Consider the following 27,411-nt stretch of genomic DNA (forward strand, 5'->3'; position numbering starts at 1 on the left):
ACAAATAACAAATATTGGAGAGGGGGGTGGAGAAAAGGGAACCCTCTTACACTGTTGGGGGGAATGTAAACTGGTGCAGCCATTATGGAAAACAGTATGGAGGTTCCTCAAAAAACTAAAAATAGATTTGCCATAAGATCCAGCAGTCCCACTCCTGGACATATACCTAGACAAAACTGTAATTCGAAAAGATACACGCACCCCTAAATTCATAGCAGCACTTTTTACAATTGCCAAGACATGGAAACAACTTAAGTGTCCATCAACAGATGAATGGATAAAGATGTGGTACATATATACAACGGAATATTACTCAGCCATAAAAAAGAAAGAAATGATGCCATTTGCCACAACATGGACAGACCTAGAGATTATCATACTAAGTGAAGTAAGTCAGAAAGACAAAGACAAATACCAGATGATATCACTTATATGTGGAATCCAAAATATGACACAAATGAACACATCTACAAAACAGAGACAGACTCACAGGCATAGAGAACAGACTTGTGGTTGCCACAGGGAGAGTGGTGGGGGAGGGATGGATTGGGAGTTTGGGATTAGCAGAGGCAAACTAGTATATATAGGATGCATAAACAACAAGGTCCTACTGTATAGCACAGGGAACTCTATTCAATATCCTGTGATAAACCAGAATGGAAAAGAATATGAAAAAGAATATATATAGGTATAACTGAATCACTTAGCTGTACAGCAGAAATTAACACAACAGAAATTCTTCAGCTTTAGCTCCTTAATGATCTTTCCTCTGAACACTTAAAAATTTATAAACCTAAAGGTCATAGAGTCAAATGTCTTCCAAACAATATAATGAAAAGTTCTGCTTTTTCAATGTACTCATCACTTCCACTACAGCAACAACCTTTTCAGTGTTGATAAGGATACCATTCGGCCACAATGTGTAGCACAGCAGACCCTGATGATGCCAATGAACTCTTCATGGATTCTTAATATAGCCCACTGGGTTTATGTGGAATCAGCAAATTAGAAAATTACTGTAACATTTAGTTGTATTAATTCCCTCCAGGCTGATTCAATGGCATATATAGCAAGATGAGATTTCCATGTGACACAATCAACAGTCACAATGAACTGAAAAAATCAAATTACCCTAAACCTTAAAACTCCTAAAATTGATTACTACCTTCCTCAGCTCTGCTATTTTCTGCAATGAAAACAATAAATACCTCTTAGCTACCAAATCCATAAAAACATCTTTCATTTCTCGCTGAGTGAATTTTCTTTCTAAAGAACAACTGCATATAATGCTGAACAAAAATAACAAAAACTTGATTTGAACCCTGGCTTTACTATTTACTAGCTGTGTGACCTTGAACAAGTTACTTAAATGATCTGTGTCTCTTTCTTTATGGATAAAATAGGGAAAAAATACTTATTTTTAGGGTGGATGGAGGATACAAAGCAAATGTGTATTTTAAGTACCTAATATAGAGATTAGCATTTATTATGTACAAAATAAAATAGCAGAGTCTTTATAATGTTCAAAATATAAGTACATACTATATTTGTACTGTAAAATCATTTACAAAATCAATGTATGCAATCTGATGTATACTTCAAATGAAAACATTGTTACTTTCTCTCATAAAATCAACATATGCATATTATAAAATTTTCACAGAATTCAGAAGTGAATATGAGTAATAAAAGAAAGTCTGTTTATATCATTCTCAAGATGATAACCACTATTAACGATTTGCTAAGAATGCTGTCAGATATTTTTATGAGTACATTTTCTGCTAAAAAGGGAGCCACGTTATACGTATTATTCTGTAACTGTTTTTCACTTAATTTGTAAGAAAAATTTCCTAGTCACTTAGCCATCTCTAATAGCAATTGAGTACTTATTTGTGTTTATCACATAATTCAGGAAGAATTTCTGTCTTTGTTTGTAACCAGCGCAAGAATCCTAGGAAGAGAGAGAAGGCAGCCTTTGCTACGAAAATGCTACAATAACCCCACTGTAAGATGGAGAGTGGCATCCTGGCTGTCAGGCTGGCAACTGGAAGTCCAGAGGAAGAGGGCATCTCCCCTCCCTGAGAAGGGAAGAGAACATGGATGTCCTGGAGAGGTGAAGAGTGAAAAAGGCCAGTTGCAAAGAGGGAGGAGCTAGCAGAGCTAAGGGGTTTATGTGTGTGTGTGTGTGTGTGTGTGTGTGTGTGTGTGTGTGTGTGTGTGTGTGTGTTGGGAGGGGGGAGTACACAGAGAAGACCTGCCTAGCAATGTGGAGATGGGGCAGAGAAGAAAGGAGAGACATGTCTAATGGAATGTTTCAGTAACTCATAGGCCCTGTGAAGTAAAACTAAAAATAGCATAATGTGCTTTATATGATTATTTTGTTATGGAAACTGGAAAAGGGATTGGTGAGGGGTGGGAAAAATGATAGCCATATGTATATTGGGGAGGGGAGCTGATATCTGGATAATCAATTGAAACAGTATAGTTTATTTAAGTGATGTCAAATAGATGACACACCAGTCAAAAGAAGTCCTTAAGAAGGACACTTTGAATATGTATCTTTGCATTTACTTCTCCCATTGGTTTATTAGGTTTACACAGCTAATTGACACACTACTGCCCTGTAAGTCAGGTTATATACCTTTCCTACTATCCAAGAATTCCCAAAGATGTTCAACCTCTTCCTTCCTATAAGAATTCTATTCTAAATAAAAAGTTCATTCTTTGTTTCCCAAATACATCATGAAATTTTTATCTTTGAATTTCTTACTCATGTTTAACCAAACATTTATGAATCTAAATTTTATGAATTTCTATGAAAGCAATGAATTTAAATTCTACACTTTCTTAAAACTTAAGCTTAAGATTTATTATCTCCATGAGTCCATAATGATTTCTTTCTTCTCAAATTCTTTATCACTTGTCACTCGCTACCTCTTGATTTGGGGTGCTTGTCATATTCTACAGATTTCCTGTCTGCAACACTGGACCATGAAGTTAGAAATGCCATCTCATCTACGGGACTTATTTTAGTACTCATTCAATGAAAGGCTACCATAAATATTTATCTTAAAACACTCATATTTTGAATTTCATATTTAATAATTTCATACATAAAGCATTTCAAAAAGGAAACATATGCTCAAATTGCAGAAACATTATGATTGCCCCCAGAGGAAAATTTCTGAGTTGAATAATAGTTTGTATTTTGCTCCACACAATTCCTGTTATGAATTCAAGTTCTGAAAATAATGACTAACAGACAGTTAATAATAACTGTATATTTACTGCCAGAGGCTATTCTTAAATCCTTATATAATTATTATATTTAATCCTTACAACAGCCAGTGAGATACGCAATACCATTTACTGACATTTATTGTTGAATATACTAAGGATTAAAATATTGTAAATAACATACCTAAGAATATACAGCTAGTAAGTAGTAGAGTTGGGAATTAAATTCAAGAGTGTTTGACTCTAGTTTTAAACCACTACTGCAACTAAGCTTAAATTGAACTACACTTCTTAAAGAGCTTGTGTTGACTCATTCTTCAAATAATTTTTTAGATTAATTTGCCCTAATAAAGAGGCTGAATAATTTGCCCTAAATAAGAGGCTGAAGTTAGTTTTGCTTTGTGAGTTAATTTAATGAAGCAATATCCTCTTGAAAATCCTCTAGGATTTTAAATAAACTCTAGGTAAAAGGCAGACAAATTAGCATAACATTCATATTAATGCCTCCCAAAGTGTGTTACACAAGAAGTCAATTCTTTGGAATCTATGCAGTGCTAGATATATTATTTTCAAAGGGGCTTTGGTTACTCATTATGGTGATGGATGACTGTGATGAAAATATCAACATATGTCTAAGTTTTTCCTTCAGTATTTCTCCCATAAATATAACATAGTGATATAGAATGAAGATTATTTAATGAGACAAGCAATGGGATTATTCGCAGTGGTTGCAAGTAAATCTGATTTTCAAATCGTAAAGTGTGACATTCCTCATGATATTACCTACTGATTTTATTTGACCTTACTATTGTTAGAATTAAGAAATGTCTGAACAGACAACAACCAGTTCAATAGTTTTCAATAAACTGACCGTGCCTCATTATAAAATGATGTATACACCCAAGGGAGACAATTTTCTTAAGGAGAGACAATTTTTTTAATCCATATGACTAATGGATTAGATGTAGCAGACCATCAGTACACAGCCTAGTAGGTGTATAGAATTTGCCATCAGCTATCAAAACTATACTTAATTATCTAACACACAGATACCTCAAATATGAGAAAATGAGTACAGAAAAATTCAGTCAATTTAAATATATGATAAGAAAAAATTTTGTAGATATAATTCTTTCTACTGTGCTTTGTACTGTGCTCTGTACTGTGGTTCAATTGTCCTGAACATCATACATAAGTGGGTTGAACTTGAAGGTGCACAAGAGGATAAGTTGAACTATCCACACTTGCAGTTAGCAAAGTTGAGCACATTTTATATTTTACATAAATAAATACTGTATTTCTAAGTAATACATAATATTAAGTTCCAAGGGAGGTTAGGCAAGAGCTAGAAAGTGGCACATCCAGCATATGCAGTATGGCTTCAAGTTCCATATTTGTAAATGCTCTGACGCTGCCCCTCCTGAATAAATTTAACCAATTACTGTTCAAAGTTCTAGGCCATCCTATATGCTCAAATTATTCAGCCCTCAATTCATTAGAGTCAGAATTTCGCCTCTCTGAACTGTTAGTAAATTCCTAATTGAAAATCCTATGTCTAAGCTCCTGTCTTTACGCAGCAAATATTCTGGAATATTGGATTTTGAGGAAAGGCAAATCATCTCTAAATGAGTTTCTTCACCATAACCTTGGTCAGATAGGAGGCTGGTCAGAGACTTCTTCAAAACGCCAAGTTCATCTTGGAGTAATCAGTTAGAATGTGAGGCATGGTAGGAAGAGCTATCTAGTGCTTGGGCTGCAATTGACTACTTTCCCACTTTCTAACTGTGTGATCTCAAAGAACTTAACATTTCCTACCTTGGCACCAGTCATAAGTGAAGCGTATGGTCCAATATCTGATAGGCATTAAAACGGCAGCTTCTGCTTCTCAAAGAGTCTCTGTGTTAACAGGGCTGACCTAGGACCAAATTAAGATTAACCCTGAGTCTTTATCATATTCAAATGTCTAATAATTTGAGGATGGATTGATACATATATTTTTCATTTTTCTTATAAAAAAAATTATTCCCTAAAGAATTATGATTCTATGATATTAATTTTTGAACAAAGGAATTTACAAGAGGAATGCTTGTTCCTTTAAGCACAAGGAAAACTATAATATAATATAAATCTGTGAAACGTACAAGTTTGTTGAAAAATCATTATTGAGAGCATTTCTCTTTGGCGTTTTGAATCCATGTTAAGTGTACTTTCTTTCTTTTTAAAACTAAATTTATTTATTTATTTATATTTATTTTTGGCTGCATTGGGTCTTCTTGCCGCACGCAGGCTTTCTCTAGTTGTGGCGAGCAGGAGCTACTCTTTGTTGTGGTGTGTGGGCTTCTCATTGCGGTGGCTTCTCTTGTTGTGGAGCACAGGCTCTAGGAGTGCGGGCTTCAGTAGTTGTGGCACGCGGGCTCAGTAATTGTGGCTCGTGGGCTCTAGAGTGCAGGCTCAGTAGTTGTGGCACACGGGCTTAGTTGCTCCATGGCATGTGGGATCTTCCCCGACCAGGGCTCGAACCTGTGTCCCCTGCATTGACAGGCAGATTCTTAACCACTGCGCCACCAGGGAATCCCTTAAGTGTACTTTCTATCTCTAAACAGGAAGCAGTTGTTTAGCCAGGTTTTTCACGACATATATATTCACAAAATGATGCAGAAATAGAAACAGTCTCTTCCTTGTGAAAGGAAATGTTAAATATAGTTACTAAGACGAGCCCTGGATCAATACATCAGTATAGTTCAGGTTTCCTGATTTCCAGAAAGATGTGAAGCCTGAAGTGAACTAATACATAATTGAAGTTATAAAGAGAAGCCATTGTTACTTAGGGGCATTTTCCTCAGAAAAGTATTGTTTCCTCTCCCACAAATCATGCCTACTATGTAGTTCTGAAAAGTAGCTTTTGCCAGAATATCCTAATGATCAATTTAATCTCTAAAGACCCTTCCTCACCTTTCATTCCTGTTAGTTAAAGTGATTTTATGTGTCAATTTGACCAGGTCACAGGGTCCCCAGATAGTTGATCAAACATTATTCTGGGTGTGTCTGTGAGGGTGTTTTGGATGAGATTAACATCTGAATTAGTAGCCTGAGAATAGCAGATGACTCCTTTCTCCAGTGTGGGTGGTACCCATGGAATCAGCTGAAGGCCTGAATAGAACAAAAAAGGTTGATCCTCCTGCAAGTGAGGGAAGTCCTCCAGCCAGACTACATGAGCTGAGACACTGGTCTCTTCCTACCTTCAGATTTGAACTGAAATGTCGCCTCTTCTTGGGTCTTGAGCCTATCAGCTTTCAGACTAGAACATCAGCTTCCCTGGTTCTCAAGATTTTGGACTCACACTGGAACCACACTATCAGTTGTCTTGGGTCTCCAGCTTGCTAACTGCAGAGCTTGGGACTTCTCAGCTACCATAGTCATGTGAACTACCTTATAATATATATTTTTTATTTTATAATGTATATCTATTTCCTCATATAATTTAAAGAAATAATATAATAATAATATAATCCTTATAATTTATATTTATACAATATATATTTCTCCATACATATATCGCCTATTGGTTCTCTTTCTCTGGAGAAGCCTAATACAGTAAGTTATAGATGCATTTAAGTAAACATGGCTACATAACAGAAGAATTTCCTTTCATCAGATAACTTGAGATAAAACAGCTCCTTGTTCCCAAGTATGAGTTTAATTAATTTGTATTTTTGTCCAATAATGTGATCTTTATTTGGGAAAAATGTTCCAGTTTAGAAAACATTACAGTTTATTTATTTACCTCTATGTAGAAATTTATTGAAAGATTGGATTCTTCTTGCCACCCCACTTCAATCAGTTTTTCTCCCTCTTCCCTATCAAACTCAAGGGTCTTCAGGAGTTGCAAAAATGGTTTTTACTATTAACCCAAGAAAAACATAGAGTTTTGCTCTAATGTACTTAAGAGCTTTCGGAGCAATTGGCTATTTATTAATTCTATGCCCTACCTAAATTATTATAGATTGATAACTACAGTTTAATAAATAGTTACTGAGCCCTCCTTACTTACATATTATGGTCTATAGTAGAAAATAAAGAGAAATTAGACAGAGTGCCCACATTCAGAGGCTGTATTTATCAGGGTTCTCTAGAGAAACAGAACCAATAGGTTATTATTTATTTATTTACTTATTATGAGGAATAGCTCATGCAATTATAGAGGCTGAGAAGTTGCACCATCTGCCATTTGCAGTTGAAGACCCCAGTGGTGTAATTCAGTCCAAGTCTGAAGATCTGAGAACTAGGGGAGCCAACGGTGTAAATCCCAGTCTAAGGGCAGGAGAAGATAAGATGAGATGTCTTAGCTCAAACAGTGAGGCAGGGGAAAAGGACACGAATTCCTTCTTCCCCTGCCTTTGGTGTCTTTCAGGCCCTCAGTAGATTTAATGATGCCAACCTACATTGAAAAGGGCAATCTACTTTACTGAGCTAAAATCTCATCTGGAAACACCCTCACAAACATACCCAGAAATAATGTTTAATCTGAACACCCTGAGGCCAGTCAAGTTGATACATAAAATTAATCATCATAGGAGGCTGAAATAACTTATTACCTAGTCTCTCCTCACTCTCATTTTTATTCAATCATTTGATTGCTTGATTGTAGTAAGTGTAATAAGTGAATTTACCAAATTCGCAATACGTAGAAAGAACCCTCCTTGACACCGAATCCCTAAAGACCGGTTGATGAATATGGGCAAAGGAGGAGAGTCAAGATTTTGTTGCTGAATTGACCTGGGCACCTGCCAATTGTAGAATATGCCTGCAGTTACCTGGGGAAAATGTGTGCACCTTATAGACAATGACCTTCCCACAGGGGCCAGTGGCAGCAAGACTTTCTCTCAGTAAGTTTTTCATCAGTAGACATGAACAAATGGGAAAGAAAAAACTAAGCTGAATTTGTCTTTTATCCATAAAGATTTTTATTTTCTTTTTCTTTTATAACCTTGTTTTTGTTTCTTTACTCTTGGCTCTTTATATTGTTTTGGTACCTGTTACAAAATTCATGTGTTACATCTAAAAGTGTTAAGAGTCAGATTCCAGGTTCTAAAGGATGTCTGTGGTCTGCATAGCAGAGTGGTGAAGTACAAGGGCTTTCTAGTCAAATGAACATGTATCTGAAAGATGATTCTACTTTTTTTACAGGTAAACCTATACTTAGGTTTCTAAATTAAGATTAGAATAAAAATATTACTAACCTCAGGATTGTGGCAAAGACTACATTCAATGATATAAAAGGCGATGGGGTCATTCTACACACCGGTTATTCTCTGATTGTAGGAGGGGTGAGATATTATCCCCTAGTAGAGTGTTCAGAAGGTAGGGAGAGGGGCTGAGTGACTTATGTAACTTCAGTTGCCTTTCTCCCTTTGAAATTTCATGCCTTAGACTCTGATTTCTACATTATACCAACACAAAGATAGGGTTTCAGATAAACACCATAACTAAATAATATTTAGTTACTTATTCACTTTCTGGATAAGATTGAAAGAGAACAAAATTCATTTAATCCTTAAAAACACAGTTAATGTCACTGTTCGCAGATGACATGATACTATACATAGAGAATCCTAAAGATGCTACTAGAAAACTACTAGAGCTAACCGATGAATTTGGTAGAGTAGCAGTATACAAAATTAATGTACAGAAATCTCTTGCATTTTTATACACTAATGATGAAAAATCTAAAAGAGAAATTAAGGAAACACTCCCATTTACCACTGCAACAAAAAGAATAAAATACTTAGGAATAAACCTACCTAGGGAGACAAAAAACCTGTATGCAGAAAACTATAAGACACTGATGAAAGAAATTAAAGATGATACCAACAGATGGAGAGATATATCATGTTCTTGGATTGGAAGAATCAATATTGTGAAAATGACTATACTGCCCAAAGCAATCTACAGATTCAATGCAATCCCTATCAAACTACCAATGTCATTTTTCACAGAACTAGAACAAAAAATTTCACAATTTGTATGGAAACACAAAAGACCCTGAATAGCCAAAGCAATCTTGAGAAAGAAAAATGGAGCTGGTGGAATCAAGCTCCCTGACTTCAGAGTATACCTCAAAGCTACAGTAATCAAGACAGTATGGTACTGGCACAAAAACAGAAATATAGATCAATGGAACAGGATAGGAAGCCCAGAGATAAACCCATGCACATATGGTCACCTTATCTTTGATAAAGGAGGCCAGAATATACAATGGAGAAAAGACAGCCTCTTCAATAAGTGGTGCTGGGAAAACTGGACAGCTACATGTAAAAGAATGAAATTAGGGCACTCCCTAACACCATACACAAAAATAAACTCAAAATGGATTAAAGACCTAAATGTAAGGCCAGACACTATCAAACTATTAGAGGAAAACATAGGCAGAACACACTATGACATAAATCACAGCAAGATCTTTTTTGACCCACCTCCTAGAGAAATGGAAATAAAAACAAATATAAACAAATGGGACCTAATGAAACTTAAAAGCTTTTGCACAGCAAAGGAAACCATAAACAAGAGGAAAAGACAACCCTCAGAATGGGAGAAAATATTTGCAAATGAAGCAACTGACAAAGGATTAATCGCCAAAATTTACAAGCAGCTCACGCAGCTCCATATCAAAAAAACAAACAACCCAATCCAAAAATGGGCAGAAGACCTAAACAGACATTTCTCCAAAGAAGATATACAGATTGCCAGCAAATACATGAAATGATGCTCAACATCACTAATCATTAGAGAAATGCAGATCGAAACTACAATGAGGTATCACTTCACACTGGTGAGAATGGCCATCATCAAAAAAATCTACAAACAATACATGCTGGAGAGGGTGTGGAGAAAAGGGAACCCTCTTGCACTGTTGGTGGGAATGTAAATTGATACAGCCACTATGGAGAACAGTATGGAGGTTCCTTAAAAAACTAAAAATAGAACTATCATATGACCCAGCAATCCCACTACTGGGCATATACCCTGAGAAAACCATAATTCAAAAAGAGTCATGTGTCACAATATTCATTGCAGCTCTATTTACAATAGCCAGGACATGGAAGCAACCTAAGTGTCCATTGACAGATGAATGGATAAAGAAGATGTGGCACATATGTACAATGGAATATTACTCAGCCATAAAAAGAAATGAAATTAAGTTATTTGTGGTGAGGTGGATGGACCTAGAGCCTGTCATACAGAGTGAAGTAAGTCAGAAAGAGAAAAATAAATACCGTATGCTAACACAACATTGTAAAGAAACTAACACAACATTGTAAAGCAATTATCCTCCAATAAAGATGTTTTAAAAAAAAAACACAGTTAAACAAGTTTTCTACCTTCATTAAATACACTATCCTAAAACAATCTCAGAGGTAAGTTAGCATACATAAACAAAACCACAATTAAAAAAAAACTTATTCTAATCAAATGTAATAATAATCCAAGATATCTTCATCTAGTTCAACAATATACAGGAGGCCTAAAATCAACTACCAAAAAGAGCAAAAAGAAAGCTCTGAATAAGGGCTTCTGCCATATCTACCTACATCATAGATATCCTTAAGGTGAAGGGATCGGGGGAAATCTGGGGAGAAGCCAAGAAAGGGAAGGAATGCCAACGTTTTTACTCATATATCAAATCTGACTCTCAGAGTGTAATGGAGAATAAATGATTCACTTGTCATCTGACTGATAGTTGACAACACCACGGTAAGATTTGTCAGCTCAGGGCTGGGAATGGTAGTGTTTGGAATTGGGGGAAATCCCTTAAGAAGAAAGCTTTTGTTTTTGGAGCAGACAGCACTGAGTTTTCTAAATGTTGCATTGCAATTATAGGAAAGGTTTTAGCCTACATGGTCTGATACTACAGTTGGGTGAGATGGGCGAAATCTGGGGGAACATCCTATAGAGAAACTATGGAAAAGAGTAAAAGGAAGGCATGGGGCATATGGCAGATGAAGTGGCCAAATGAGGACCAGACAAGATAGATACATGCAAAGACAAACATTATTTTAAAAGTTTTGCATACCTGGTTTTTTTCAGGTGCAATTATTATGTAAGTGTAACTAAGATAATCTAACATGGAATTATTTTTCCTTCTTGCTATACATTCATTCATACCATTTCTATGACTGCTTAATCATAAGAGGTGGAATACCAACTGCACGGATACAAATGCCACTCTGAACAAACTGAACCTGCGCTGAAAAAATGTCTACCCCTGGACTTTTCAGGTGTATCCTTCCCTCTAAAAGAAATTAATTAGCAAATCAGAGCAAGACTTACATGACTGAAGATCCCACTGACCTTTTAAATCCTGACAATTTGATCTTTTCTGGGTATTTCCAATGGCACTATCGCTATTAGTAACCTATTAGAGTCATGTTTTATACTTTGTTCTTAGACTCTGTGTCTGACATATTTCTCTTTAATTTCTAACCAACAGAAGGCCCATAAAGAATGTTGGGAGAAAGGCAGCTCTCCTCTGAGACTTGGCATTAGAAGAAAAGGTCTGTTTTCGGGTCAGCCACTCAGGTAGAATTACTCTCCCAGGGCAGCACTGTTTCTCTGAGGGAAGGTGCTTCTTCCCCTGTTGCCCTTCCCGGGAGTAATGAGATACACAAGTCTGCAGCGCCAGCCACTTTTGGGCTCACCACCTAGTTTATCAAGGGGAAGTTTACTATGGGAGCAACTACAACTACAAAAAGGGAACTACTCTGATTTAGATGGTGCTGAAACAAAGGCGAGGGCTTCTCCCTCCTGTCTCATTTGATCATTTTTCATGCTTTACCTCTGCTTCTAGGCGCCAATTTATCTTTTTTTCTCCCCACAGGCTGTGCTTTAAGTGTTTTCAGTTCTAACTGGAACGTGTCTTTGAACCAAGAAGATTTACTTCTCTCCTGGTTCATTTCTTCCTCTCATTTCTGTTTATTTTCTCCCTGGCTCTTACAGCTTTCCCCTTGATAATATGAGCGCTGCCTCTATATTTTCATCTACCCTCATCTCCTGCCTGTGAACTCCTTTAATAAGAAGTGTGTAGTGTAGTAGAAAGACAGGGGGATTTGGCTGAAAGATCAGGCTGTGTGACCTTTGGCATGCCAATTAGCTCCTTTAAACAGCAGATTTCTCTCTCTAAAATGAGGATGTTAGATTCAATTATCTCAGTGATCATCCCAGCTCTAATTTGCCGGGATTTCATGTGTTCTCACAGTGCTCAGTCTATCATGCACACTCAGTTCATGTGAATTTGTTTCCTATTGCTGCTGTAACAAATCATCCCAAATGCAATGGCTAAAACAAGACAAAAATTCATTATCTCATAGTTCTGTAGAGCAGAAATCCAACATGGTCTCATTGTACTTGCATCAGGGTGTCGCCTGGGCTGTGCTCCTTCCTGGAGACTCTAGGGGAGTAGCTTTCAAGAATTCAAGTGACCAGATTGGGCACATTTTGACAACTCAAGATAATCTCCTGATTTCAATGTCAGGAGACATTAACCTTAATCACCTCTGCAATGCCCCTTTTGCCACGTAAGGTGACATATTTACAGGGTGTGGGCATCTTGGGGAGCCATTATCCTGCCTACTACAGCATGTCACTTGCTAACAGAAGCATTTTATGTCTGGTAGCACCAAATGAAGCCAAAGCAATCAGATACCTCTTCCCTTTTCTGCTTTTCTTGTTTCAGAAGGCATCCTGGAATGACCCAACTCAGCCTCAAACCAGCAGTGTCTAGAGTATCCACTTTTGAAGCCATCCCACACTGTCTTTCAGATTAGCTCTTCCAAGAATCCCCATTCCTGCCTAGAGCTGTCCTGAATCTCTACTGTCCCTGCTCAGACTCACAGTGTGCTGTTAAATATACTCCAAGGACTGCCTCTTCTGTACCATCTCGTCAATATTCCAAATTAGCTTTCCATTGTTGGTTTCCGCTCCTTTTGATCTTTGGTCACTCTAAGTGGCTGCTGCTTTCTGATGATATACTCTATGTCCCTAATGGGGACAAACCTTGACACTCAAATTTTGGTTTCCTGATGGGCTTCTAAACCCTTGAATAAAAACAGTAATTCTTACCTAGCCCTCTAAACTTTCTCTTTTGAGATTCCTGCACCAGCCATGCACTCTTTAATCCTTTCCAGTTGTCATTATCAGTTTCTGGGCCAACTTCATAGGTGATGGACCAAAGCAATCATACAGGGTCTCACATTCAGAAGGGGCCTGCATGCTAAGGATATAAAGCTGTTTGTTCACCATCTTACAATTTTTAATAACTCCATTTTGGATTTATATTTTGGTAGTAAAGTCTGATGGTACAACTGAAGCATGTACTGATGGCTTAGAGCCTTGGCTCACTGATATGTTGATTCCTGCTGCTTCTCTACCTCCCTGGGATGTGTTCTCTGCCACCTCCTCTCCCATCCCTGACTTGTACCATCCTTCTCCCTTGGCAGAGCCTGGATGTGGGCAAAGAGTTGACGTCAGAGCCCAGTTGTAGGGTGGAACCCTGGACATCAGTAAGGACCTGCAGTTGCCCAGCCACTAATCCTGCCCAAGGAAAGGTGACTTTCCTTAGCAAACCACCATGACAGGTAAAGTAAGAGACAGCAAAAAAAAAAAGAAAAAAAAAAAGGAAAAAACATTTTTTTCCTGCTTTTTGGACATGGTACCCTGCATTTTCATCTTGTACCAGGCTCCACAAATTATGTACTTTGCCCTAATATTTTAGCTCAAGATTTCTGAATTTCAGCACTTTTGACATTCTGGACAAGACAATTATTTGTTGAAAGTTACTGTCCTCTAAGTTGCAGAGTATACAGAAGTATCCCTAGCCTCTACCCACTAAATGCCAATAGTACCCCCTCTGAGTTGTGGCAACCCAAATGCTCCCTGGGAGGAGAGTAAAACTGTCCCAGTGGAAAATCACCGGTTTGGTTTCTGGAAACTTAATTCTCACTTTTGAGCTTCCTGTTTGATGAAGGTGCTGATATCTATGCTCTAAACTTTAAGTCAAACTATTCTTATTATCTAATATTGAGTAACATCACAGGTTCTAGAATCCAGCCTGGATTTGAAACCTAGTTTTGACCTTGATTAGTAGTATTACTGTGAGCAAGTTACTTAATCTCTGCAACCTAGTTTTCTGACCATTAATTAAAAACAATAGTAATAACAGTAACTACAACAAAAGTTTGTTGTGAGAATTAAATGACATAATGTATATAAAATTCTTAGCACAGTGCTTGGATTGGCACATAGTGAGTAATCAATAAATGGTATTATTATTATTATTATTACTATTAGAGTCAACTCCATCAGTCCTAGAAAACTTGACAGTGCTGGTTCCTTGGAAGTAAAAACTTCTTCCTTTCACTGATTTTCATTGACCTGTTCATTGTTCAGCACAATCACTAGTATTTTTGTCCTTAGATAACGTCGGTCTTCTTTGTTTATTGTTCTAAGCTAACTTTAGAAGCTTTCTTAGAGGTCATGGGGTCCTGATAGCAGAAGCCAACATAGTTGTATGATTTCTTTCCTGCAGGGCAGCCCAAATGCCATCTCATCACGTTTTATTCCATTTGAATCTCCTGCAGAATTGCTGTTTACAGTGTGAGGGCTGACTGCAATTCTCAGGTCATTTACAGAGCAGAAACTGGCTAAGACCAGTCTAGTGAGAGTCTTTCCATTTCATCCATCAGTCTCCTCCGATTCTCTCATAGGGCTCCTTCAAAAGCCTCCAATCCCAAGAAAGGCCACTTTCGTAAGATAGTAATTCAAATCATATGAAAGCAACTGGCTGTTACTTTCAAAAAGAGAAAATGTTGATTTCCTCACATGCATAATAAATAATTACCAATAAAAATCATGTTGACAAAGCCTATGTGATGGCTTAAGGAAGAACCTGTGAGGATATAGCACAAGAAAAATCCTCTTACAAATTACACCACTTACAGATGTGCAGAAAGTTAAAACTAATAGTGACTTAAAGTAACATTTCTCAGATAAAGCTGCAATAACATATCATTCCTATAAAAGTAAATATCTGGATTAAATATAGACATCATCATCTTTACACATGCATACACACAATGTAATCTCGAATCTTTTGGATAAAGCATCATTATTTAGAGCAATAAAAGCTTCAGCTCCCTCTTTCTGGCTTTTTTAGGCCAAATAATGGGCTGGAATTTATTCAGACTAACCGAAGCACTAAGTCATTTAAGGCAGTATCTTGAATCAATTGCTCATCTTCAAGTTCCTTGCACATTTTTTTTCCAACAAATTGAGGTTTTAGAAAAAGGAAAACTTTCAACTCAATAAAACAAACTGATTTGGCTAATCGCTTAATCTCCTGAATGGTTTATTATTATATTCATAGAAGGAGCAGAGGTTTTGTTAAACATGTTGGCAGGTGGATTCAGCTGAGATTTGTGTGTCCATAGCTCTCTGCACATGACCCATTACTGCACTCACCAGTTTGCTCTCTAATTATGTGATCAATGTCCATCTGCTGCACTGGACTGTCATCTCCTCGTGCCAAAGTGCCTGGCATAGGTTAGACCTCAAAACATATTCACTAATTTGTGAATTATCTATGCTTCAACAATTTCCACCTGGTCGAATATTTAAAAAAACAAACAATATTAATGTAAATAGTAAAAAAATGGAAAAAATCAAAGGACTATAATGAAAAAAATCAAAGGGCCGTAGATAAGTCATATACCTGTTATTTTGAAAACTGCTTATAAACTCACTTGAAATGAGGATATATGGTTGAGATTTTTTAAAAAGCACTAATACAGAAACACAGAAATCATTTTTCCTTTTGAAGCATAAGAAGAAATTTGATCATGAACCAAAATGCTTGAATGGAACTGAAATGTGCTTTTTACCTGCTGCTAAAGAATGAGCCTATATCTTAAAAATTAGAATGTAAAATTGGAAACCTCTTATTATTAAAAAAATTATACTCGTCTTGGTTGTATTTTGGGTAAGAACTTTTTCAAAACAGATGACGTTCCCTTCATAACCTAAAATGTTTCATGCATATTCATTTAGATTCCTAAGAGGATCTCATTATCTCATCCAAAAAAGAATTAATGATCCTTAATGGTTTCCAATGACACTTTGTCTTTGTCCCTTTCTCAACTGTGCAGATGACTTTAAGCATACAAATGTTCCTGCTCATGCTTTGACCTCTAAAGTCTCTTGCATGATCACAGGATTAAAAAGAAATCATTTTTCCTACACTGACATGCATTTTGTATTCTTCTTTTACACGTGTTTAAAAAAATGTACCTGGGCTTACTTTATACATTTGTACCACATTTTTAGAATAAAAAAACAGCAAAATAAGAAAGGGATACTTGTTTGGTCATAGAGAAAAACAGGGTACTGATTATAAAGGACCCTCTAAGCCCTTATGGGGATTTGAGATCTGTTTCTGAGAGAAAAGGGAAATCACAGAAGAGTTATCAGAAATGAGCAAATCAAACAGACCTGGGTTTAAATACAGCTTCAAGTCCACACAGTTTCCGCAACTCTTCAATGGGCATATAAATAGTAACTCGCTCAATATATTATAAGAATGAAGTGAATATAAATGATTTACATTTATATGACACCTAATATGCATGTACACATATTAATATATCCAGTTCAACAGTTTATTTAGAAGTTCATACTATGTGTAAAAATGAACCATTGATGATCGAAAATGATCTGGAGTGGGGAGAAGGCACGATCTGATTTCATTCTTCCTCTCACTCCACTACGTTACAGTAGAGAGTCTATCCTGGTCTGATTTTGAAATGAAAACAATGGCTCTCTCTCTAAGTCCTAAATCTTCTGTTGTTGGTTGGTGGTTAAGGGGAGGGAAGACAGGAGATAGCTGTCTGCTTGCATTCCTGGGCATCTGCTTGGATTGGGACGGCATTTCTGGTCTCACACTAGCTGTTTTTATCTACACCTGGCATGTGGTTTCATGGTAGTCTCAGAATGTGTGTGGTTTTCTTTGAGTGGATACATTTTCACTTCACTCCCATTCAAAACTGAGTACTCCCTCAGAGAATGGCAGCTACACCTCTGTATGGCCTGACAATGGTCCAACCCCCAAGTCCTCCATGGATGCTGTGTTGCTTTGTTCAGCTGTCACCAAGAAAGTTCAAAAGCTTTTGCTTTTTCCTTTATCCACTGTGCGCCTTCCTGTAGAAACATGTCAGCTGCTAAGGTCTTTTTAAGAAACCTGGTGTGGGAAAGGCACTCTTTTCTTCCCAGGCACTCTACACCAAGTTACAAATGACTGGGGGAAAATTTCCCTCCGACTCTCCCAGCTCTGAAATCTTTGGGTAAGAAGCATGAACCATACTCTAAATTCACACACATCCCTAAAGGGAAGCTATCAAGCTTGCTCAAGAACTTCTTCATCCTGTTCCTCCCTGTTATCATTTGAGTAGGCTTGCAGACTGCAACACAGAAAGCATCCAGCCTAGGGCCAAGAATCCAGTCTTCCCTTCTTTCTGGGATCTCTAATCTCTCTTAATGATTCTCCCTGAGCATAAGTTCCACTGACTAGTGAAAGTGTAGGGGTAGGAGAGGTTAGATATTTTCTCATTGAATAGTTCACTTCCTTCAAAGCAGATGATACCAGATTCTGATTCTCCTCTCCTCTTCCCCACCCTCAGGTACCTCCTTATATGATATAGGAGGGATAGATGGTAAGGAGAGCAGGGCCTGTTCTGCCTTGTTCTGATGAAAATATGGAGGAGTTTTCCACCTAGTCATTTTTGGAGTAATTGAGCTACTTCTTCACCTGGAAATGGAATAATCTAGTATGCAGAACAAATATAAAGAAGCAGCTATAATTTGGGCAGTGGAAGAGAACAGAAAGGAGTAGGTTGAATTTTTCCAGCTAAAGCAATGGCTCACATCAGAATTAGGATAAACAACAACTAACCAAAGGGGAAGACAGGAGCATGCCACCTTAATAATCTGTATTTACTCATTTGGGCTTGTGAACAACTAATTTTTCCAAGGCTGCTTCATTATGTATACAATATAGCAAAGACATTTTAGAGTTAAGGAGTATCATCAAAATCCATATGCAACATTTATTCCCTTTCGCATCATGAAGACATGGATTCCATGTCACAGATGAGACTTTCTTCATCACTTCATTGGCTTTGTTTTGGGAATCCTGCTGGTTACTCATTTAATTGTTGGCATGGCTCCTGCTGAATGCTAGAGCTGTGAGGGGTGACAGAGTCATACAAGTCATACATTTTTCTGTTAGAATTGCTTTGTTTTCCTAATAGGAATGAAAGCCAAATCATATATTTTTAAAATATACTTATGCAATCATATTTCAATTTCTCTTTTTCTTCATCCTTATTTGGGGCTTTTATTATTTAATTTCTTAATATCTCAATTTGATGACTTGAAACCGTCACTGGCAAACCATGTATTTACAGTTGCAAGTAGTCAGGGAAAGTTACATTTTGTATTATCCTTAGGCATTATAAATTCCTGAGTGTTATGCAAAGCATTACTAGAATGATTCACACAACGGGGGGTTCCGTTTTTAATAAAAGTGACTCTTATTTTTAATTATAGCAATTAAGATCTTCTTATTGGCAGGAAGAATACCGCTTTGCAGTCTTAAGGCTTTGTTTCTGCGATTCCACTGGGCTTAGAATATATCCTACTCTTTTGGGTATGGTTATTTCCAAGTCTCAAGATTATTGAACCTAGATAAGTAATATGTAGAAGGCAAATGCTTCAAAATATGTCTGAGGAACTGTTTTTATCTAAAGAGGCTCAGTTTCTCCTCATATCTTATGAAAAGAAAAGAAAAAGCAGCAATGCCTGAGGAATGAATATGTATCTCTGTGGAAACCTTGGTTGAAAATATTTTGTCACTATAACATATTGTGAACGGATATTACACTTCAGGTTGGGTACATACTTAAACAATACGTTTTAAACAAATGACATTCATTTTTTTCACTCTCTATATGTGGTCCTCTTAAAGAAGAAAACTCTTACAGGAATTAAAACTGCCAAAACGCCAAGTCTGTGACAGTTCTATTTCTGCGGTAGACCTAATTAAACCTGAAATTTTCCAATATTTTCACTGACATCATTTATGTTGTAATTAACAATTTTTACTGATAGAGACGGTTGTTTTCAGATGAAGTCTTTTAGCTTGTTGTGTTCAAAACTACAAAACTGAAATAATAAATCTATAATTACAAAAATTTCCTAGCCACAAGTTTGTACATGAGACTGCTCTACACCTGAGCAAAAACAAAAGGTAATTAAACACAGATGGGTATAAGATTGCAGAATCCTAGAGCACTGCCTAGTGTTTCTATCTTTCTGGTATATTTTAACAATATTTGCAATTTGGCAAGCTATTTAGATGATAGCATTATTCTAAACCTATAAAAAATGCATCTTTTTGAGCAGGTGGTGCAGCAAACTACAACAGTGTAAATGATGAGGAATCAGAGAACTATATATAAATATTATGATGACACCTGGAAGTCTGTAAAATTTATATAAAGTAGCATAACAGTTGGGAACATGAATCTGTAGTCTGACATATATACACACACAAACACACACACACATATTCTTAGATATAAAGTGTTGGGCTAGGTAATATTATACATATTTGATGGATAAGTAATCAAACATTTCTTAATATTACAATACTTGCAATGTATTTTTTTAACTTCCATGTTTTACCTAAATTCATTTCAATAAGAAATATTATGAAGAAATAGAGCCCCATTTATAGTAGTTTTCTTTTAAGTGGAACAAGGTTGGAATAAATGGAAAAAAAATTGACATTTCACCTTATCGGTCATTGTAAAAAATGAGAGAAAAAGACATGGCTGCTACAGAATGATTTGATCTGTTGTATTGATGGGTGGAGATAAAAGTGCTGAGAACCATACCTCAAGTTGGCACAGCTCACTGAAAGCAAATTTGCTGTGAATGATGATAATTTGTACTGAAAGAAATTAGTGCCAATTTGATTAGGAATTGCCCTTCTGTTCAGACTGCAGTGGCTCATATACCCTGTCGCAGTTACAGCTTTATCTAGAATATAGGAGTAAAACAAAAAGAGAGGAAAGAGAATGATTACAGAGAGCATTCTACTCCTTTGATTTGTAATTTTTGGGGGAGCCAAGAGGAGAAACAGAAAACAGATGATATTTACATTTCATGAAAAACTATACATTTTCTCCACCTGCAGGGCATTATGATAATTTATCTTAGGCTCAATGCATGAAATGAAAATGTTTCTAGCTCTTGTTTTCCCTTCATCTTACAAGTAAGAATAATTGATCAATTAAAAAAACACTAATACAGAACATACTATAATTTGTAAAGTGCTTTCACAACTTTTATTTTACTTAATTTTTACAACAACTCAAAGTTATAGGAACATTGACTCACAGAATCCAAGTCCTCATGACAAGTACACTTTACTATACTAAACTGTTATGCATGTCCCGCCTAGGGGAATGAATCACCATTCCAGCTCTAATTTGCTCTACTTCCATCAATAAGTCTGCATGGATCTAAGTTTTTGAAGAGATTGTATAAACAGATCTCACTCAATACATTCTTAACCATTATATGTCTGTGATAACAAGAAAGTGTTGACCTTCCCTTTATTATTAGATGACAAAGTTCTTATCCCTCTCCCTTGAATTTTCAAATATAATTTATGCATATTTGATTGAAGCCTATCCAATTTTATTCAATTTGTGATATAAATCAACTAAGAAATCAATCGATCATCAATCTTTTCTTAAAATATTGTGCAAGGTGGGCAAGGATTAGGTGGTGGAGAAGAGGAAGTAAAAGCATAGCCTTCCCTGGGCATTTATAAGTCTTACTTTCTCCATTTATGTCTCTTTCAAATATCATCTTTCCAGAGAGGCCTTCAGTTGCCACTCTAAATAGCCTAGAGCCATACCTTCGCCCTAACCCCTGCCAATAATACACACACCATATACTCATCCTTTTTTTTATTTTTCTTTAGAGCAATTATCACAACCTACATTTCACTAGTACTTATTTATTTGCTTATTGTGTCTCTATTAGAATGCTTTCTCCATGGGGTTAACCATTTTGTCCTACATCTAAATAATGCCTGGCACATGTTACTACCAATAACTAACACTCAAAGAGTGCTCACAACATCATTCATTTACTTAATTCAGAATGAAATAGGTACTACTAGCTGCTCCATTTCAGATATGAGAAACCTAAGGCACCGAGTGGTTAAGTAATGTATTCAAGGTCACACAACTAGACCTGGTAGAGCTGGGACCTGAACCTAAAAAGCACGGCTCCAGAGTCTGTACCTGGAGCAGACTCTGAAAATATATGCTTGATTAATAAACTGATAAATACAATTTTATTACTAGTGAAATTTTGAGTATATAACACACTTTGTTTAAAAAAATACGAGTATCTTTCACCTATGACCTTAGCCAAAGAACCTATTAATTAATTTGGAACCTGCAAAGAGATGAGAGTTTATTCAGATAATTTGTTTAAATTTTCCCTAAGCACATGGTCAAGAACCTTTATAGTTGGTGTGTGTTTGTGTGTGTGTATTTTCCTTTATAGACTTAACTAATCTCCTATAAAATGAGAACCGCTGTTAGCAACTTGTTAATTAGGGTCATGTTTACCCTGCTAGAAAAAAAGGAAACAGCAACTTGATTATTTAGAGTTATTACTTCCCATGGTAAAAGTCCAAGAACTTGAATTTCAAAACTGGCAAATTATCTTGTAGGTCTCTGTCAGCATTCTACTTGCAGTCAGGATGGAAATTGAGAAATTTAGTGGACATTATCAGTTTTCACAACAGAACTGCCATCAGCATCCAAAGACTTGACGATGAGTTTTTCTCTTTGCCTGGAGTTCACAGTTTAGTAATAGCAGGTGTATGATATATGTGTTAACTATGTACAGGTTTAAAATCAAAAATACATTGTTTTAAGTGCTTATAAAAAATGTGATGACCATTGCTTTCTCCTCTAACCAGATGCAGTTTTAAGACATATTCAGCTTTACTTATCAACAACTAAATTTTAAGGGGAGTCTAAGCTTCCAGGTGAATCTCATTTCTGAAAGTTGCTTATCTTTTGTTGTTCTGCCTTATTCCTCTGAAGCTGGAGTCTGTGTGATGTACTTTTCTGGGCTTTCAGCCGTTGATCTGCTCTGCTACTCCAAACAAGATGAAAAATGAACTGCAAAATCTTTGAGAGTAAGGGCTACCTGGAGTTTTATTTATTCAACTTACAGCTCTAACCCAAAGGAAGGCCTTAAGGATTGGAGAAATAAATTTTTTTAAAAAATAAATAGAATATGCCAGTTCCTTCCACCATAAGTCTTATTCACTATTATCTCAATAACAAGGGTTTCTACTGTTGATGTTTTACTATCTGGAGTATTCGGTCTATAAAAGCTCTGATACATTAAAAAAGTAAAAATGATGGTTTAATATTTAACATGGGATTATTTATTTATTTTATAACAAAGTGCCCACTGCCCATGTCTTTAGATAAAGGGTAAATAATACATTTTATTTTCAGTATAAATAAATCATATGGACTCAATTCATACTACATTTTACCAGTAACAATATGACTACATTTTAAGCTACATACAAGGCAGAAAAGCTAACATTTGCCAAGTTACTCTTTACATCCAAAACAGTTCTTTAATATAGTACTTAGTAAAAAGGCTTAAAAGCATCTGGTTCAGAGCATGACATTTCATAGGACCTAAACATACAATTTTGAATTGAATTGGCGGAAAACACTAGACACAGAGAGATTTTTTTGAATGATAATTTATTTCTTGTCACTGAAGGAACACTTAATCTCGAGCAAACTTCTAACGCATTCTTCTTTCTATTTACACAAATTAGCGGTAGTGTAAACACACACAACACACTTTAAAAGAAAAAGTAAGAATGGAGTAAAAAGTAAATCTGCTAAAAATATTTTAAATATCTTTAAGCTGTTTCATTTCTTTTTTTTTTAAGCACAGCACTCAGTCATTTAAAGTAAGTTAGTATTGAGTGTAATTCATTCCTGAGCTTATCCCAGGTTTAATAAATAGGGCACTGCTGGGATGGAAGGCTTCAGAAATACAAATTGCCCTCTTGAAACAAAGCCATATTCATTGTTCTGACTCCAGTAAAAGATTTCATAAAGGTGATGGGTGTGGATTCAGAAATCTCATCTTCAGCAATAAAAGCTTAGACCAGAAACCCATAAGCTTCCAGCTACCATCTGTAAAGTCAAGTCTACCAGCAAGTAAAGAATTATAGTCCCTGGGACTTCCCTGGTGGCGCAGTGGTTAAGACTCTGCGCTCCCAATGCAGGGGGCCCGGGTTCGATCCCTGGTCAGGAAACTAGTTCTCACATGCATGCCACAATTAAGAGTTCTCATGCTGCAATTAAGAGTTCGCATCCCACAACAAAGGAGCTGGCGAGCCGCAACTAAGGAGCCCATGTGCCGCAACTGAGGAGCACACCTGCCACAAACAAGATCTGGTGCAACCAAACAAATATAATTAATTAAATAATTTTAAAAAAGAAGAATTATAGTCCTGTAAGAAATTATTAAACTTCTATATTTTTTTCATGCTATTTGTGATTTTCTGTTTTCTCATAGTAATCAATAGAAAACTCGTAAGTATTAATGGTTAACATTTTTGAGCATGTACTACATGCTGGGCACTCTTCTAAGACACACACATTAGCTTCAGTTCTTATAAAAACCTTATGAGAACATTTAACATACCACAGGCTAATATTCAAAGAGGATGGATAAGGAAAAATATCACCAGCTCCTATTCAATGCTGGCTATCCTTCCTTGGGTCACTTCTGACTCCATGACCCTGCATAGTCCTCCTTTAGTTTTGTTAATATACTCCTGACCCCCACACGTTGGTTCCTGGCAAGAAGTAAACACACAGCAGGCTTGTCTGGAGATGCAGCATCTCATAGTAGTATTAGTATCACATCATGTCCTGCAAAGTGACTAAATTCTTTGTAACAACTGAGGGCTCTGTGAGCAGGAGGACCCAGAGAAAAAGAAAGAGAGAGAGAGAACGAATGTACCTTTCTACTTCATGTTACATCTGGCATCAGGCGGGCTCTATCTAATCCCACCTAATCCAAAAGCTGGATCACCAGCTCCCTCTCATCTTTGGTTCCTATGCAAGTCCTTTCCTACTTTGCCGGGCACATGCAGACCAGTTTTCTCCTGGCTTTTTTCTGGCTCTCCTTTCCCTCCTCCCTGGCGCTATCTCCAGGCATCTGCTCTGCCAAGAGAGAAGCAGAGTGTTGCCTGAGAAAGAAAACTGAGAGAAAGAAATGCAAGTTGCCAGAGAGCCCTCTCTAAAGGGCAGAGCAGCTTTAGTGAAGGCAGAAGAAACCAGAGTTGAAGAGTGGTCACCTGTCAAGTTAGACGCCACCCCTGTTGCACTAGCCGCAGCCCCAGCTCCAACCCCAACCTTGGCCCCCAACAGGTCATCCAGTGTGACTGACCCTGCTTCTACTAAGCCCTCTGCAAGAGGACACCAAGTTTCTAGCTAAGAGGGGAGCAGCCAAGAAGGAAAGAGAGAGGAGGAGGAGGAGGGAAGAACTCACAAGACAAAAGAGAGAGAAATTGGCTCAAAGATGGTTGAAGAGCGGACTCACAGTGAGGAAGAATTCTGGCATTGAGAAGCTAAGGAAGCCAAGAGAAGGAAGAGCAACTGCAAAGGCAAGCAGAAGAGAGAGAAAGAAGCAGCAGGGAGATGGAACACATTCAGAAATAGAAAGAAGCAGTTCGTGTTCCAGAAGAAGAGAAGATCCCACCGGACTGACAGAAGCATTTCTAGAGAGAATAGGAGGGTATGAAGACAAAGAAACAACTTGAGCAGGTTATGAAAAGGACTAGAAGGAGGGAAGATACAGATAAAGCTGTCAATCTAAGAAATGGACATATAGCAAGGGAGCTAGCAATGGAGGAACAACATCTCCACTTCCATGTGAGACAAACTCCAGGGAATGGAGAAACAGTAGCCATCTTAGAGTCACTGTGTTCCAGGTACTCCCCAGGCTATAATCATAATCAAATGCATCCAAAACTTTTCATGAGGTTTGCCTGGAGGACAAAAAATATCTTTCAGATATTGTTAAATTTAAGATCAAGCCAAATCAGCAGGAAATTATCCAATGGGAATCTTACAAAAGCAGTTTCAGCAGAATTAAGAGACAGAAACAGGATAGGAGCTAGTTGGGGGTTCATCTAATGGTAAGGGAACCTGTGACAAGATTATTACTTTGAAAAATGTGAATGAGAGAGGAGGAGGTAGATACTAGACTGAGGATGTAAACTCGAAGGAGAGTTGTGTTTCTTTGGTTTGGCTTGGTTTTTAGAAAAAGAAGAGGTTTAGCATATGTGTATAAGTTAAAGGCAAGAAGACAGTAGAGAAGGAAAGAAGCTACAAGAGAAGCAAGAGATAACAGATTGAGGAAGATTCAGGAAAAAGTAGAAGATGGGTACATGGGGAGACTGTCTTTGAATAGAAAGAAAAAGAACTCACTCTGAATGATTCTATGAATCATTCTATGGTTCTGGACAAAAAGGGCTGTTAGAAAATTTGAGGTAGGTGATGGACATGAATTTAATGGAAGGCATGCTTATGTCTGAGTTTTCTCTGTGGGCTGGAAGGCAAGGTCATCAGCTAAAGGAGGGGTGGGTGGGAGTCAGGAAAGGTGGAAATGTTGGGAATACATGCTGAGAGAAACTAGCTAGGGAGATGGCAAAAGACAAGTAACAATGACAAGCAGTATTAAAGTTTTAATAAATATTATTGGATACAACAATTCATAATTTATACATATATATTACCCTGTGTTATTAGATATTAGGTAATATATTTCAGAACATTTGGTAAGACATTGACTTGGATTTGATACAAATACGTAGACTACTAGGTTACTTCTTTGACATGATAAAACTGTCTGTAGGGCTTTACACCAAAAATGCCTTTCTTACTACCCCAATTTCCTCCATTAATAATTCACTCATTTGTTATGAAAAGCTTTTCAATTCAAATAATTTCCCCCTAAAATTCCCCTAAAACCTTGAGCATTATTAGCTGAGGACAAAGTCCTGGAGTAATGGAAGACTACTGTCTTCAACAAAGAGCTCGTCCCTAGGGAGAGAAACCAGGTGGGCTTTGAAACAGGATTTGGAGGGATAGACCATGAAAATAGACAAATAGCACTGTATTTTGATGGGGGCTACTTTGGTTTTCAAATCTTTTACTTCTATGAAAATCTGAGGTTCTTACCTAAGAACAATTTGATTAACAGTTAACAGAGATTTTTTTTTTTAAGGTCAGAATTATTTTTCCCAGAGCTTATCCACTTCTGTTGAAGTCATGGATATATTTGTCTTTGGATTTCTTCTATTGTGTAGACGCTACTAAGTGTCATCCGTGTGTGTGTGTGTGTGTGTGTGTGTGTGTGTGAGTGTGTTTCTCTTCACTGAATCTACAATACAGGAAACATTGATTTTGTTGTCTAAAAGAATACTATGTCCTCAACAGAAATGATAACTTGCCATTTATTATGAAATCTGACCTCTGTGTTACAGCAATGAAACTGCTGAAGATCAATGTGATATTTTAGGGAAACAAAAAAAAAAACATTAAAAATCAAAGTTGATGAAGGTCACTCTATCTTATAATTCTCTTTTGTACTATTTCCAGTCACCAGGAGAAATTAAGAAATGAAAGACTAACATTTTTATTTCTTCTCTGAGAAACAATGACCCTAGAGCAGACTTCCTGTTTTAGCAGAATAAAACAGTGAGTCTATGGCTATACACAGCAGGAGAGCTAAAAGACTTTGCACAGTTAAATTGGGGTGCATCCCAGAGAACAGGCTTGGGAGATTTAAGGATGAGGCCAAGTACTTGGGCAGAATCAACGCAAAGGCAATCACATTTGCATTAATGCTGAGCAAAAAAGTGAGAGCAGCCTGAAGAATGAGATGGAAGTAAAATGGAGTGAATTAGAAGTTGAAACATGGAGTAAG

Source organism: Eubalaena glacialis, chromosome 6 (genome assembly GCF_028564815.1).
Source record: "Eubalaena glacialis isolate mEubGla1 chromosome 6, mEubGla1.1.hap2.+ XY, whole genome shotgun sequence".
Taxonomy (NCBI): domain Eukaryota; kingdom Metazoa; phylum Chordata; class Mammalia; order Artiodactyla; family Balaenidae; genus Eubalaena; species Eubalaena glacialis.